Source organism: Phalangium opilio, unplaced genomic scaffold, assembly GCF_054372755.1.
Source record: "Phalangium opilio isolate 3A_F unplaced genomic scaffold, DU_Popi_V2 ptg000505l_1, whole genome shotgun sequence".
NCBI classification, from domain to species: Eukaryota; Metazoa; Arthropoda; class Arachnida; order Opiliones; family Phalangiidae; genus Phalangium; species Phalangium opilio.
In genome coordinates, this window is record NW_028324239.1 from 2,467,302 (window position 1) to 2,483,920 (window position 16,619).

The 16,619-nt window shown below is 33.9% G+C and overlaps 2 non-coding genes and 14 pseudogenes across 2 annotated transcripts; all 16 read left to right on the plus strand.

Moving 5' to 3' along the window:
* Positions 1–783: 783 nt before the first annotated feature.
* LOC149590435 (5S ribosomal RNA) lies at positions 784–902 on the plus strand (annotated as a pseudogene).
* Positions 903–1,518: 616 nt separating this feature from the next.
* Positions 1,519–1,621, plus strand: LOC149590436 (5S ribosomal RNA; annotated as a pseudogene).
* A 122-nt stretch (positions 1,622–1,743) lies between these two features.
* Positions 1,744–1,862, plus strand: LOC149590437 (5S ribosomal RNA; annotated as a pseudogene).
* Positions 1,863–2,223: 361 nt separating this feature from the next.
* Positions 2,224–2,342, plus strand: LOC149590438 (5S ribosomal RNA; annotated as a pseudogene).
* Positions 2,343–5,764: 3,422 nt separating this feature from the next.
* LOC149590439 (5S ribosomal RNA) lies at positions 5,765–5,883 on the plus strand (annotated as a pseudogene).
* A 135-nt stretch (positions 5,884–6,018) lies between these two features.
* LOC149590440 (5S ribosomal RNA) lies at positions 6,019–6,121 on the plus strand (annotated as a pseudogene).
* Positions 6,122–7,176: 1,055 nt separating this feature from the next.
* Positions 7,177–7,295, plus strand: LOC149590441 (5S ribosomal RNA; annotated as a pseudogene).
* Positions 7,296–7,656: 361 nt separating this feature from the next.
* Positions 7,657–7,775, plus strand: LOC149590442 (5S ribosomal RNA). Its single transcript, XR_016379597.1, has one exon. It is a non-coding gene; the product is annotated as a 5S ribosomal RNA (ribosomal RNA).
* A 135-nt stretch (positions 7,776–7,910) lies between these two features.
* On the plus strand, positions 7,911–8,029 carry LOC149590443 (5S ribosomal RNA; annotated as a pseudogene).
* A 362-nt stretch (positions 8,030–8,391) lies between these two features.
* LOC149590444 (5S ribosomal RNA) lies at positions 8,392–8,510 on the plus strand (annotated as a pseudogene).
* A 361-nt stretch (positions 8,511–8,871) lies between these two features.
* LOC149590445 (5S ribosomal RNA) lies at positions 8,872–8,990 on the plus strand. Its single transcript, XR_016379585.1, has one exon. It is a non-coding gene; the product is annotated as a 5S ribosomal RNA (ribosomal RNA).
* Positions 8,991–9,126: 136 nt separating this feature from the next.
* On the plus strand, positions 9,127–9,229 carry LOC149590446 (5S ribosomal RNA; annotated as a pseudogene).
* A 363-nt stretch (positions 9,230–9,592) lies between these two features.
* On the plus strand, positions 9,593–9,711 carry LOC149590447 (5S ribosomal RNA; annotated as a pseudogene).
* A 137-nt stretch (positions 9,712–9,848) lies between these two features.
* On the plus strand, positions 9,849–9,951 carry LOC149590448 (5S ribosomal RNA; annotated as a pseudogene).
* A 362-nt stretch (positions 9,952–10,313) lies between these two features.
* Positions 10,314–10,432, plus strand: LOC149590449 (5S ribosomal RNA; annotated as a pseudogene).
* Positions 10,433–10,569: 137 nt separating this feature from the next.
* Positions 10,570–10,672, plus strand: LOC149590450 (5S ribosomal RNA; annotated as a pseudogene).
* Positions 10,673–16,619: the final 5,947 nt, after the last annotated feature.

Below are 16,619 nucleotides of genomic sequence, written 5' to 3' on the forward strand. Positions count from 1 at the left end.
AACGTTAGACATATTTCAAATTATTAAGTATAATAATCTAATATTTATTCATAAAAATATTAATGGTGTACATAAACTATTTAGTACAACTTCCTCTAACATATTAACAAGAACAAACAATATTTTAGAATGCCACCAATGCAAAACCTCAAAAAAGCTTAACTCAATCTCTTATGCAGGAGTAAAACAATACAACCAAATTTATTTACTTATATGTGATACCAAATCCTTCAATTTAGTTAAAAAAAACTTAAAATACATATACTTAATGGCAGTGTGTAGCCATCTTTGATCTATTTGTTTATTTATTTTTTATTTATATATTTAGTTATTCCTGATTTTAATTGTTTTATTTAAAGAAAAACCATAACTCGTTTATATTTTATATTAAACGAAGTAAAAAAGTCTTGTTTTCCAATAGATATTAAACTATATTCATGTACATGCAAAACTTTATTTTAATTTTAATTTATATTTTTTATGTTCATTCTCTTTTAATGTTCTTTATTTCATTTTGTTGTCCAATTGACGTTAATCTTAAAAAATTTAAGGAGGGCAATAAGTCGCTTGAAGACTTGGTCCCTCCCCATGAGCTTTTGTACAAAACTATGACAAATAAACTTTGAAACTTTGAAACTTTGAACACTGCGTGCCGTTGGCTTTTTCAATTTTATTTCATCTTTTAAATTCCACCAGATGTGAAAAAAGCAAACATATCTTCTTTTTGATATTGTTTTATAAAGATGAAGGTTAATTAAATTCAAATTATTAAATAGCACTCTCGGCAACGGCCATATCACGCTGAAAACACCGGTTCCCGTCCGATCACCGAAGTTGAGCAGCGTCGAGCGCAGTCAGTACTTGGGAGGGAGACCTTTTAGGAACAATGCGTGCCGTTGGCTTTTTCACTTTTTTTCCTCTTTTAAATTCCAATAGATATGAAAAAAGCAAACATGTTATCTTTTTGTTATTGTTTTAACAAGATGAAGGTTAATTTGTCTCTCTTAATTTAAATTCGAATTATTTTCTAGCACTCTCGGTAACGGCCATATCACGCTGAAAACACCGGTTCTTGTCCGATCACCGAAGTTAAGCAGCGTCGAGCGCTGTCAGTACTTGGGAACACTGGGTGCCGTTGGCTTTTTCCTTTTTGTTTCCTCTTTTAAATTCCACCAGATATGAAAAAAGCAAACATACCTTCATTTTGTTATTGTTTTATAAAGATTTAGGTTAATTAAATTCAAATTATTAACTAGCACTCTCGGCAACGGCCATATCACGCTGAATACACCGAGTCTCGTCCGATCACCGAAGTTAATCAGCGTCGAGCGCAGTCAGTGCTTGGGAGGGAGGCCACATAGGAACACTGCAAGCCGTTAGCTTTATCACTTTTTTTTGTCTTTTAAATTAAAATAGATATGAAAAAAGCAAACATATTTTCTTTTTGTTATTGTTTTAAATAGATGAAGGTTAATTTGTCTCACTTAATTTAAATTCGAATTATTAACTAGCACTCTCGGCAACGGCCATATCACGCTGAAAACACCGGTTCTTGTCCGATCACCGAAGTTAAGCAGCGTCGAGCGCAGTCAGTACTTGGGAACACTGCGTGCCGTTGGCTTTTTCCTTTTTGTTTCCTCTTTTAAATTCCACCAGATATGAAAAAAGCAAACATATCTTCATTTTGTTATTGTTTTATAAAGATTTAGGTTAATTAAATTCAAATTATTAACTAGCACTCTCGGCAACGGCCATATCACGCTGAATACACCGGTTCCCGTCCGATCACCGAAGTTAAGCAGCGTCGAGCGCAGTCAGTGCTTGGGAGGGAGGCCACATAGGAACACTGCAAGCCGTTAGCTTTTTCACTTTTTTTTGTCTTTTAAATTCCAACAGATATGAAAAAAGCAAACATATTTTCTTTTTGTTATTGTTTTTAAAATGATGAAGATGAATTTGTCTCACTTAATTTAAATTCGAATTATTAACTAGCACTCTCGGCAACGGCCATATCACGCTGAAAACACCAGTTTCGTCCGATCACCGAAGTTAAGCAGCGTCGAGCGCAGTCACTACTTGGGAACACTGCGTGCCGTTGGCTTTTTCCTTTTTGTTTTCTCTTTTAATTTCCACCAGATATGCAAAAAGCAAACATATCTTCTTTTTGTTATTGTTTTATAAAGATGAAGGTTAATTAAATTCAAATTATTATCTAGCACTCTCGGCAACGGCCATATCACGCTGAATACACCGGTTCTCGTCCGATCACTGAAGTTAAGCAGCGTTGAGCGCAGTCAGTACTAGGGAGGGAGGCCACTTAGAAACACTGCTTGCCGTTAGCTTTTTCACTTTTTTTTGTCTTTTAAATTCCAATAGATATGAAAAAAGCAAACATATTTTCTTTATGTTATTGTTTTAAAAAGATGAAGGTTAATTTGTCTCACTTAATTTAAATTCGAATTATTAACTAGCACTCTCGGCAACGGCCATATCACGCTGAATACACTGGTTCTCGTCCGATCACCGAAGGTTAGCAGCGTTGAGCGCAGTCAGTATTTGGGAAGGAGGCCACTTAGGAACACTGCTTGCCGTTAGCTTTTTCACTTTTTTTTGTCTTTTAAATTCCAATAGATATGAAAAAAGCAAACATATTTTCTTTATGTTATTGTCGAGGGGGAAACCACTTGTGAAATCAGGTGTACAAAATTTTTGAAATCACAATTGAAGTCCATAAATTGTTTTTGAAGTCTCTATAAATCGCAAAGTTTAGTTGAAATCTCGGAAGTCTTAGGAAGTCCCTAGAGAATCCCTTGAAGTCATGCGAAGTCCCTTGGAAATCGCTTGAAGTCATTCGAAGTGTTTCGGAAGTCTCTTGAAGTCATACGAAATCCCTTTGAAATCTCTTGAAGTCTCTCTGAAGTCATACGAATTCCCTTTGAAATCTCTTGAAGTCTCTTGGAAATCTCTTGAAGTCTCTTGGAAATCTCTTGAAGTCTCTTGGAAATCTCTTGAAGTCTCTTGGAAATCTCTTGAAGTCTCTTGGAAATCTCTTGAAGTCTCTTGGAAATCTCTTGAAGTCTCTTGGAAATCTCTTGAAGTCTCTCGGAAATCTCTTGAAGTCTCTTAGAAGTCATACGAAGTCCGTTGGAAATCTCTTGAAGTCAAATGAAGTGCTAGAAAAATCCCTTGAAGTCTATTGAAATTCCGTCTTTCATAAGTGGAAATTTCCTTTTCTACAAATTTTATTTTCAATACTCTTGATCAGGGCCGGAAATAAGCATAGGACACTGGAATTTTAAAATGTGCCATAATTTTGTTAAAAACTAAGGGGGTCACTGGACAGTTTGACCAATAAAATTTTGGAAGTTTTGATAGTTTGACTATGGAGATGTGATACTATTTCTCCACACTACAGTGGACAATGTCCTATAAATTTTCCAGTCAAACAGGGGGGGCCCTGGTCTTGATCCCTCAATTTTCGGCCGTTTTCGGAGGTGCAATGCTACCAGACTCTTGTGCCAGACACACTTCCCCAGAATTTTTTCCTTTTTGGACTTATTGTCGGCTGCTAATCATTCCGTTTTCAAAGAATATTCGTAAAAACTATATATTTTTGTTTGTGGCGAAGTTTAATTGGCTTAATTTAAACTACTATTTAACTAAATTGGGAACCTTTAAAATACAGCATACAAGCAGACAATTTAAAAATTGTGTCTTCTAGTTCTCTGAACTATGAATTCGAGTATGAATCAGACGATAATCAGTTTCAAAAACCTGAGGGGTCAAACGTTTTGGAAAAAGTGTACGGGATTTCGAAATCCAATTTGATTTCTTCGGATTTCGTTTGATTTCGTCGGATTTCAATTGATTTCGTCGGATTTTGTTTGATTTCAAAGTTCGATAAAATGCAACGGATTTTGCAATTTTTCCCGTGATTTCCTCGGATTTTTTCCATGATTTTGGCAGATTTTGGGATATTTCAATTGATTTCGTTGGATTTTGTGATTTCTTTTGAGCTTGGATTTCGTGAATTTTCTAATGGATTTCGCGATTTCGTTACTGATTTTGTCGTTTCTTTGTTGATTTTGTGGTATCTTTACTGATTTTGTGATTTCTCTACTGATTTTGTGATTTCTTTACTGTTTTGTTATTTCGTTATTGATTTCGGATTTTTTGTGAGATTTCTTAAGTTGGATTTCGCGGGTAGCGTACGGGATTTCATGAATGACCGACCCCTTGCAAAAACTACTGCCCAAGCGCTCACTGGCGTGATTGAGTTAGCTATGCCACGACAAAAACTTCTTTCTGTAAATAGCGGCCGATCACCATAGATATAGTAAAACTATAAAGGGTCTAGATCCACTTCTCTGGCTTAGGCTTAACGAAAAAAACGCGGAAGGGGCAACGAGCAGACAGCCGCTATTTTCTGGGGGTAGCCGTATAAAACGCCATCTATCGGAGACAAATTCAAGTGGTGAGAAGTAAATCGCGCGGGAAATGGGCTACCCCCAGAAAATAGCGGCTGTCTGCTCGTTGCCCCTTCCGCGTCGACCTCCCATTGAATTGTGTATCTATCTACCCTTTTAACATATCTATGCCGATCACGTGATCATAGTTTACCGCGTGAAACGTCGCAGAATTCTTGAGACATAAGCGAAGATCAAATGGATCAGTATACTATCCGGTCTTGTATCTGCGCCAAATAATTCTGCATAGATATATTGCTTTCGGTTGCGCTGCACCTTAGTACTTAATAGCGAAGTACATAGATATTTTTAAATATTACAATTTAATGAAGTCTTGAGAAAAAAATAGAAATCGGCTTTAGTCTATAAATTCTATTGAAGTCACTTGAAGTCTTTAAATTATGTTGAAGTCACTAGAAGTCTTTGCAAATTCTATTGAAGTCACTTGAAGTCTATAAAATGTAATGAAGTCACTTGAAGTCTATAAATTATATTGAAGTCACTTGAAGTCTTTATAAATTGTATTGAAGTCACTTGAAGTCTTTATAAATTGTATTGAAGTCACTTGAAGTCTTTATAAATTATATTGAAGTGACTTGAAGTCTTTATAAATTTTATTGAAGTCATCTGAAATCAAATACAGTTAGTGAAGTCTTTGAAGTCAAATGAAGTCTATGATAGTTCAATTGAAGTCATTTGAAATCTGAAATCAGGTGTACAAAATTTTCTTAGTGGTTTCCCCCTCGGTTATTGTTTTAAAAAGATGAAGGTTAATTTGTCTCACTTAATTTAAATTCGAATTATTAACTAGCACTCTCGGCAACGGCCATATCACGCTGAATACACTGGTTCTCTTCCGATCACCGAAGGTTAGCAGCGTTGAGCGCAGTCAGTATTTGGGAAGGAGGCCACTTAGGAACACTGCTTGCCGTTAGCATTTTCACTTTTTTTTGTCTTTTAAATTAAAATAGATATGAAAAAAGCAAACATATTTTCTTTTTGTTATTGTTCTAAATAGATGAAGGTTAATTTGTCTCACTTAATTTAAATTCAAATTATTAACTAGCACTCTCAGCAACGGCCTTTTCACGCTAATTACACCGGTTCTCGTCCGATCACCGAAGTTAAGCAGCGTCGAGCGCAGTCAGTACTTGGGAACACTGCGTGCCGTCGGCTTTTTCCTTTTTGTTTCCTCTTTTAAATTCCACCAGATATGAAAAAAGCAAACATATCTTCATTTTGTTATTGTTTTATAAAGATTTAGGTTAATTAAATTCAAATTATTAACTAGCACTCTCGGCAACGGCCATATCATGCTGAATACACCGGTTCTCGTCCGATCACCGAAGTTAAGCAGCGTCGAGCGCAGTCAGTGCTTCGGAGGGAGGCCACATAGGAACACTGCAAGCCGTTAGCTTTTTCACTTTTTTTGTCTTTTAAATTCCAATAGATATGAAAAAAGCAAACATATTTTCTTTTTGTTATTGTTTTAAAAAGATGAAGGTTAATTTGTCTCACTTACTTTAAATTCGAATTTTTAACTAGCACTCTCGGCAACGGCCATATCACGCTGAAAACACCGGTTCTCGTCCGATCACCGAAGTTAAGCAGCGTCGAGCGCAGTCAGTACTTGGGAACACTTCGTGCCGTTGGCTTTTTCCTTTTTGTTTCCTCTTTTAAATTCCACCAGATATGAAAAAAGCAAACATATCTTCTTTTTGATATTGTTTTATAAAGATGAAGGTTAATTAAATTCAAATTATTAACTAGCACTTTCGGCAACGGACATATCACGCTGAAAACACCGGTTCTCGTCCGATCACCGAAGTTAAGCAACGTCGAGCGCAGTCAGCAAAAAAGAGTTCTCAGAAGTATTTATAACGTGAATTGGTTATCACATACAAAAATATTATATGCAAAAAGTAAAACGTTAGACATATTTCAAATTATTAAGTATAATAATCTAATATTTATTCATAAAAATATTAATGGTGTACATAAACTATTTAGTACAACTTCCTCTAACATATTAACAAGAACAAACAATATTTTAGAATGCCACCAATGCAAAACCTCAAAAAAGCTTAACTCAATCTTTTATGCAGGAGTAAAACAATACAACCAAATTTATTTACTTATATGTGATACCAAATCCTTCAATTTAGTTAAAAAAAAACTTAAAATACATATACTTAATGGCAGTGTGTAGCCATCTTTGTTCTATTTGTTTATTTATTTTTTATTTATATATTTAGTTATTCCTGATTTTAATTCTTTTATTTAAAGAAAAACCATAGCTCGTTTATATTTTATATTAAACGAAGTAAAAAAGTCTTGTTTTCCAATAGATATTAAACTATATTCATGTACATGCAAAACTTTATTTTAATTTTAATTTATATTTTTTATGTTCATTCTCTTTTAATGTTCTTTATTTCATTTTGTTGTCCAATTGACGTTAATCTTAAAAAATTTAAGGAGGGCAATAAGTCGCTTGAAGACTTGGTCCCTCCCCATGAGCTTTTGTACAAAACTATGACAAATAAACTTTGAAACTTTGAAACTTTGAACACTGCGTGCCGTTGGCTTTTTCAATTTTATTTCCTCTTTTAAATTCCACCAGATATGAAAAAAGCAAACATATCTTCTTTTTGATATTGTTTTATAAAGGTGAAGGTTAATTAAATTCAAATTATTAAATAGCACTCTCGGCAACGGCCATTTCACGCTGAGAACACCGGTTCTCGTCCGATCACCGAAGTTAAGCAGCGTCGAGCGCAGTCAGTACTTGGGAGGGAGACCACTTAGGAACAATGCGTGCCGTTGGCTTTTTCACTTTTTTTCCTCTTTTAAATTTTAATAGATATGAAAAAAGCAAACATGTTATCTTTTTGTTATTGTTTTAAAAAGATGAAGGTTAATTTGTCTCACTTAATTTAAATTCGAATTATTAAGTAGCACTCTCGGCAACGGCCATATCACGCTGAAAACACCGGTTCTAGTCCAAACACCGAAGTTAAGCAGCGTCGAGCGCAGTCAGTACTGGGAAACACTGCATGACGTTGGCTTTTGCACTTTTATTTCCTCTTTTAAATTCCACCAGATATGAAAAAAGCAAACATATCTTCTTTTTGATATTGTTTTATAAAGATGAAGGTTAATTAAATTCAAATTATTAAATAGCACTCTCGGCAACGGCCATATCACGCTGAAAACACCGGTTCTCGTCCGATCACCGAAGTCAAGCAGCGTCGAGCGCAGTCAGTACTTGGGAGGGAGACCACTTAGGAACACTGCGTGCCGTTGGCTTTTTCACTTTTTTTTCCTCTTTTAAATTCCAATAGATATGAAAAAAACAAACATGTTATCTTTTTGTTATTGTTTTAACAAGATGAAGGTTAATTTCTCTCTTAATTTAAATTCGAATTATTTTCTAGGACTCTCGGCAACGGCCATATCACGCTGAAAACACCGGTTCTCGTCCGAACACCGAAGTTAAGCAGCGTCGAGCGCAGTCAATACTTGGGAAAGAGACCACTTAGGAACAATGCGTGCCGTTGGCGTTTTCACTTTTTTTTCCTCTTTTAAATTTTAATAGATATGAAAAAAGCAAACATGTTATCTTTTTGTTATTGTTTTAAAAAGATGAAGGTTAATTTGTCTCACTTAATTTAAATTCGAATTATAAACTAGCACTCTCGGCAACGGCCATATCACGCTGAAAACACCGGTTCTAGTCCAAACACCGAAGTTAAGCAGCGTCGAGCGCAGTCAGTACTGGGAAACACTGCATGACGTTGGCTTTTGCACTTTTATTTCCTCTTTTAAATTCCACCAGATATGAAAAAAGCAAACATATCTTCTTTTTGATATTGTTTTATAAAGGTGAAGGTTAATTAAATTCAAATTATTAAATAGCACTCTCGGCAACGGCCATATCACGCTGAAATCACCGGTTCTCGTCCGATCACCGAAGTTAAGCAGCGTCGAGCGCAGTCAGTACTTGGGAGGGAGACCACTTAGGAACAATGCGTGCCGTTGGCTTTTTCACTTTTTTTCCTCTTTTAAATTTTAATAGATATGAAAAAAGCAAACATGTTATCTTTTTGTTATTGTTTTCAAAAGATGAAGGTTAATTTGTCTCACTTAATTTAAATTCGAATTATTAAGTAGCACTCTCGGCAACGGCCATATCACGCTGAAAACACCGGTTCTAGTCCAAACACCGAAGTTAAGCAGCGTCGAGCGCAGTCAGTACTGGGAAACACTGCATGACGTTGGCTTTTGCACTTTTATTTCCTCTTTTAAATTCCACCAGATATGAAAAAAGCAAACATATCTTCTTTTTGATATTGTTTTATAAAGATGAAGGTTAATTAAATTCAAATTATTAAATAGCACTCTCGGCAACGGCCATATCACGCTGAAAACACCGGTTCTCGTCCGATCACCGAAGTCAAGCAGCGTCGAGCGCAGTCAGTACTTGGGAGGGAGACCACTTAGGAACAATGCGTGCCGTTGGCTTTTTCACTTTTTTTCCTCTTTTAAATTTTAATAGATAAGAAAAAAGCAAACATGTTTTCTTTTTGATATTGTTTTAATAAGATGAAGGTTAATTTGTCTCACTTTATTTAAATTCGAATTATTAACTAGCACTCTCCGCAACGGCCATATCACACTGAAAACACCGGTTCTCGTCCGATCACCGAAGCTAAGCAGCGTCGAGCGCAGTCAGTACTTCGGAACACTGCGTGCCGTTGGCTTTTTCACTTTTTTTTCCTCTTTTAAATTCCAATAGATATGAAAAAAAGCAAACATATTTTATTTATGTTATTGTTTTAAAAAGATGAGGGTTAATTTGTCTCACTTAATTTAAATTCGAATTATTATCTCACACTCTCGGCAACGGCCATATCAAGCTGAAAGCACCGGTTCTCGTCCGATCACCGAAGTTAAGCAGCGTCGAGCGCAGTCAGTACTTGGAAACACTGCGTGACGTTGGCTATTGCACTTTTATTTCCTCTTTTAAATTCCACCAGATATGAAAAAAGCAAACATATTTTCTTTTTGATATTGTTTTATAAAGATGAAGGTTAATTAAATTCAAATTATTATATAGCACTCTCGACAACGGCCATATCACGCTGTAAACAGCGGTTCTCGTTCGATCACCGAAATTAAGCAGCGTCGAGCGCAGTCAGTACTTGGGAGGGAGACCACTTAGCAACACTGCGTGCCGTTGGCTTTTTCACTTTTTATTCCACTTTTAAGTTTTAATAGATATGAAAAAAGCAAACATGTTTTCTTTTTGTTAGTGTTTTAAAAAGATGAAGGTTAATTTGTCTCACTTAACTTAAATTCGAATTATTAACTAGCACTCTCGGCAACGGCCATATCACGCTGAAAACACCGGTTCTCGTCCGATCACCGAAGTTAAGCAACGTCGAGCGCAGTCAGTACTTGGGAACACTGCGTGCCGTTGGCTTTTTCACTTTTATTTCCTCTTTTAAATTCCACCAGATATGAAAAAAGCAAACATATCTTCTTTTTGATATTATTTTATAAAGATGAGGGTTAATTTGTCTCACTTAATTTAAATTCGAATTATTATCTCACACTCTCGGCAACGGCCATATCAAGCTGAAAGCACCGGTTCTCGTCCGATCACCGAAGTTAAGCAGCGTCGAGCGCATTCAGTACTTAGAAACACTGCGTGACGTTGGCTATTGCACTTTTATTTCCTCTTTTAAATTCCACCAGATATGAAAAAAGCAAACATATTTTCTTTTTGATATTGTTTTATAAAGATGAAGGTTAATTAAATTCAAATTATTAAATAGCACTCTCGACAACGGCCATATCACGCTGTAAACAGCGGTTCTCGTTCGATCACCGAAGTTAAGCAGCGTCGAGCGCAGTCAGTACTTAGGAGGGAGACCACTTAGCAACACTGCGTGCCGTTGGCTTTTTCACTTTTTTTTCCACTTTTAAGTTTTAATAGATATGAAAAAAGCAAACATGTTTTCTTTTTGTTAGTGTTTTAAAAAGATGAAGGTTAATTTGTCTCACTTAACTTAAATTCGAATTATTAACTAGCACTCTCGGCAACGGCCATATCACGCTGAAAACACCGGTTCTCGTCCGATCACCGAAGTTAAGCAACGTGGATCGCAGTCAGTACTTGGGAACACTGCGTGCCGTTGGCTTTTTCACTTTTGTTTCCTCTTTTAAATTCCACCAGATATGAAAAAAGCAAACATATCTTCTTTTTGATATTGTTTTATAAAGATGAAGGTTAATTAAATTCAAATTATTAAATAACACCCTCGGCAACGGCCATATCACGCTGAAAACACCGGTTCTCGTCCGATCACCGAAGTTAAGCAGCGTCGAGCGCAGTCAGTTCCTCTAAAAAATTATAATTTTGCAAGTATAAAAATGTATTTTCTCTAAACCATGTTTCTGTTAAGGCTATTATATCCGGATCTATCTCTTTTGTCGCTAGCGTTGCAATCAGATTTGGTAAATTACATCTTGCGCTTCTGATGTTCGAGTAGATAAATTTCATTTTGGGTTATTATGGATAACAAATATAGAGTATTTTATTGGTATTTAATTTTAGTTCTTTAGAAGAACTTTTTGTTCAAGTTCATTGTAATAATATTTTTCATCACCTTTTTGTAGCATGAAGTGGGAAATAAATTTAGTTTTCTCATCTCCAGGGATTTTACAGAACTGTCTTAAGTGGAATCGAGCAAATTCTTGTTTCGGCGTGAAATCATGTGATATGAATATATTTGATCCTTTTAATTGGTAAGCCTTTTTTAAGATCTCTCTTTTAGTGTCAGCGTCTCCTACACTTAAAACTATCCTACGGATTTCACCACGTCTATATACTTGTGTGGGTCGTATTCTAGTTGGTATGCCCATTAATCCCTTAAAGATATCGTTCACGATATCTGTTAGCTGCTCTCTGGTTTCACCTGGTTTTTCAGGCATACCGGTTAAAACTAAATTATTTCTTCGTTTGTCCAGTTCTATAAGTTCCTGCTTATGTTTTAGCTCATTAATCTCTTTATTTTTTAATTCTAGCTTGTTGTTAATATCAATTACAAAACTATCATAATCAAATCTTATATCCTCTACCATTTCGCATTGCTTTTCAAGTTTCTCTATTCTAGTTTCATGTTCATTAACTTTTCTACATATCTTATCAATTTTTCCATTTGTCTCTTTCATCGCCGTTTTTATGTCATCAACCTTCAACGCTATAGTTTGTACTTCTGACCTAATCTTAGTCCCCATCTTATCTACATCAGTTTTTATCGTTGCCCTCATATCCTTCATTTCTCTAAGTATATCACTTAGTGAGGCTTCCATTTTAGTATTTATTGCCAGTGAGCGCGGTCGTTTGGGTGGATATTGTTTGGTAGTACCAATACGTGTAAAAATTAAGAAGAAATAAAGCGTTATAACTACCTATGAATAGAAGAGAGCAGATTGATTAGTTCGGTTCCTGTTTCCTTGGCTATCTGGCGATCTTCGGATTTCGTTAATCACAGTTTAAGTTCAAGATAAGCGATTTTTTGTTCGACCATAGTTTAGATGCTGTTTTTTGTCCGTTCATTTTTTACCGGTTTCGAAAGCGTTTTTATACGGTTAGCTAATTGTACGTTTTAATGTAATTTTTTATCTCGTTTCTACCGTTTGAGATAACCGTACGCGTTATGTTCTTAAAAAATGAGAACCGAGAGTCATTGAGTCTATAATTCCGCAAAAAAACCGAACACGTTCCGCAGTTCTGTAGATAATTACGTCTTTCTGGGTTACTTGAATTGATGGTGGCGTTGATTTCCGGCGGTGTTGCGGTGCCTTTGTTGGGGTAGTCAGAGGAGACACATCCGATCCGTTTGAGTATCCCTTTTGAACCGAAGTCCTGGCGTATAGTCGTGTCCGTAGCTGGTTTAAGCCGACATTCTTGATAGTAGCACGCCGCAAATTACCGTTGACTCTCCGCACATAACGACATTTTAAGGAAGACTGTCTACTTGATTACGTGTGGTGGAAGTCGTGTCACCTTCTATCCACCTGATTCCCCACTTTGCTAGTCAGTAGAGATATATCTATGAATAGAAGAGAGCAGATTGATTAGTTCGGTTCCTGTTTCCTTGGCTACACTTTTAAATGCCTTTTTTTCTGGGCAAATGTTTGACGCAATTCAGCTTATTTACCTATACAATACTCATTAAAAGTGATTTCATCTCGATTGATCAATAAATAAAAATGTACCTCGATTTTTAATAAAATTTTCAAAATCGACGTTTCTCGACCAGAGAAGCACTTTTTGAGAATTTTTTCACTATTTTCAAATATAACCGCTGAAACCATAGTTTTTGTACGTTCTGCTTTAATTCAAGCAAATGTAACGATATTCATTCAAAAAACTGTTCAAATTCAATTTTCAATAAGAAATCGTTGTCACGGATTTTGTATCTTGAAGAAAAAAAATGCGATTTTTTCGGTACAATTTTGAATGCATTTTCTTCTGGACAAATTTTTGACCGAATTTAGCTTAAATACATATAAAATACTCATTAAAAGTGATTTCATCTCGATTGATCAATAAAAAAAAATGTACCTCGATTTTTTATAACATTTTCAAAATCGACGTTTCTAGGCCAGAGAAGCACATTTTGAGTTTTATTTTCGCTATTTACAAATATAATCACTGAAACCATTAATTTTGTACTTTTTGCTTTAATTCAAGCAAATGTAACAATATTCATTCATAAAACTGTTCAAATTCAATTTTCAATAAGAAATCGTTGTCACGGATTTTGTATCTTGAAGAAAAAAACATGCGATTTTTTCAGTACACTTTTGAATGCATTTTTTTCTGGACAAATGTTTGACCGAATTCAGCTTATTTACCTATACAATACTCATTAAGAGTGGTTTCATCTCGATTGATCAATAAATAAAAATGTACCTCGATTTTTTATAACATTTTCAAAATCAACGTTTCTCGACCAGAGAAGCACATTTTGAGTTTTATTTTCGCTATTTACAAATATAATCACTGAAACCATTAATTTTGTACTTTTTGCTTTAATTCAAGCAAATGTAACAATATTCATTCATAAAACTGTTCAAATTCAATTTTCAATAAGAAATCGTTGTCACGGATTTTGTATCTTGAAGAAAAAAACATGCGATTTTTTCGGTACACTTTTGAATGCATTTTTTTCTGGAAAAATGTTTGACCGAATTCAGCTTATTTACCTATACAATACTCATTAAAAGTGATTTCATCTCGATTGATCAATCAATAAAAATGTACCTCGATTTTTAATAACATTTTCAAAATCGACGTTTCTCGACCAGAGAAGCACATTTTGAGAATTTTTTCGCTATTTTCAAATATAACCGCCGAAACCATAGTTTTTGTACTTTTTGCTTTAATTCAAGCTAATATAACGATATTCATTCAAAAAACTGTTAAAATTCAATTTTCAATAAGAAATCGTTGTCACGGATTTTGCGTCTTGAAGAAAAAAACATGCGATTTTTTCGGTACAATTTTGAATGCATTTTTTTCTGGACAAATGTTTGACCGAATTCAGCTTATTTACCTATACAATACTCATTAAAAGTGATTTCATCTCGATTGATCAATAAATAAAAATGTACCTCGATTTTTAATAACATTTTCAAAATCGACATTTCTCGACCAGAGAAGCACATTTTGAGAATTTTTTCACTATTTTCAAATATAACCGCCGAAACCATAGTTTTCGTACTTTTTGCTTTAATTCAAGCAAATGTAACGATATTCATTCAAAAAACTGTTCAAATTCAATTTTCAATACGAAATCGTTGTAACGGTTTTTGTATCTTGAAGGTAAAAAACATGCGATTTTTTCGCTACACTTTTGAATGCATTTTTTTCTGGACAAATTTTTGACCGAATTTAGCTTAAATACATATAAAATACACATTAAAAGCGATTTCATCTCGATTGATCAATAAATAAAAATGTACCTCAATTTTTAATAGAATTTTCAAAATCGACGTTTCTCGACCAGAGAAGCACATTTTGAGTTTTTTTTCACTATTTTCAAATATAATCACTGAAACCATTATTTTTGTACTTTTTGCTTTAATTCAAGCAAATGTAACGACATCCATTCAAAAAACTGTTCAAATTCAATTTTCATTAAGAAATCGTTGTCACGGATTTTGTATCTTGAAGAAAAAAACATGCGATTTTTTCGGTACTTTTTTGAATGCAGTTTTTTTCTGGACAAATTTTTGACCGAATTTAGCTTATTTACATATAAAATACTCATTAAAAGTGATTATATCTCGATTGATCAATAAATAAAAATGTACCTCGATTTTTAATTACATTTTCAAAATCGACGTTTCTCGACCAGAGAAGCACATTTTGAGAATTTTTTCACTATTTTCAAATATAACCGCTGAAACCATAGTTTTTGTATTTTTGCTTTAATTCAAGCAAATGTAACGATATTCATTCAAAAAACTGTTCAAATTCAATTTTCAATAAGAAATCGTTGTCACGGATTTTGCATCTTGAAGAAAAAAACATTCCATTTTTTCGGTACAATTTTGAATGCATTTTTTTCTGGACAAATTTTTGACCGAATTTAGCTTAAATGCATATAAAATACTCATTAAAAGCGATTTCATCTCGATTGATCAATAAATAAAAATGTACCTCGATTTTTAATTACATTTTCAAAATCAACGTTTCTCGACCAGAGAAGCACTTTTTGAGAATTTTTTCACTATTTTCAAATATAACCGCTGAAACCATAGTTTTTGTACTTTTTGCTTTAATTCAAGCAAATATAACGATATTCATTCAAAAAACAGTTAAAATTCCAATTTCAATAAGAAATCGTTGTAACGGTTTTTGTATCTTGAAGGTAAAAAACATGCGTTTTTTTCGGTACAATTTTAAATGCATTTTTTTCTGGACAAATATTTGATCGAATTTAGCTTAAATACATATAAAATACTCATTTAAAGCGATTTCATCTCGATTGATCTATAAATAAAAATGTACCTCAATTTTTAATAGAATTTTCAAAATCGACGTTTCTTGACCAGAGAAGCACATTTAGAGTTTTTTTTCACTATTTTCAAATATAACCGCTGAAACCATAGTTTTTGTACTTTTTGCTTTAATTCAAGCAAATATAACGATATTCATTCAAAAAACAGTTTAAATTCCAATTTCAATAAGAAATCGTTGTCACGGATTTTGTATCTTGAAGAAAAAAAACATGCCATTTTTTCGGTACTCTTTTGAATGCATTTTTTTTCTGGACTAATTTTTTACCGAATTTCAGCTTATTTACCTATATTATACTCATTAAAAGTGATTTCATCTCGATTGATCAATAAATAAATAAAAATGTACCTCGATTTTTAATAGAATTTTCAAAATCGACGTTTCTCGACCAGAGAAGCACATTTTGAGAATTTTTTCACTATTTTCAAATATAACCGCTGAAACCATAGTTTTTGTATTTTTGCTTTAATTCAAGCAAATGTAACGATATTCATTCAAAAAACTTCAAATTCAATTTTCAATAAGAAATCGTTGTCACGGATTTTGCATCTTGAAGAAAAAAACATTCCATTTTTTCGGTACAATTTTGAATGCATTTTTTTCTGGACAAATTTTTGACCGAATTTAGCTTAAATGCATATAAAATACTCATTAAAAGCGATTTCATCTCGATTGATCAATAAATAAAAATGTACCTCGATTTTTAATTACACTTTCAAAATCAACGTTTCTCGACCAGAGAAGCACTTTTTGAGAATTTTTTCACTATTTTCAAATATAACCGCTGAAACCATAGTTTTTGTACTTTTTGCTTTAATTCAAGCAAATATAACGATATTCATTCAAAAAACAGTTAAAATTCCAATTTCAATAAGAAATCGTTGTAACGGTTTTTGTATCTTGAAGGTAAAAAACATGCGATTTTTTCGGTACAATTTTAAATGCATTTTTTTCTGGACAAATTTTTGACTGAATTTAGCTTAAATACATATAAAATACTCATTAAAAGCGATTTCATCTCGATTGATCAGTAAATAAAAATGTACCTCGAT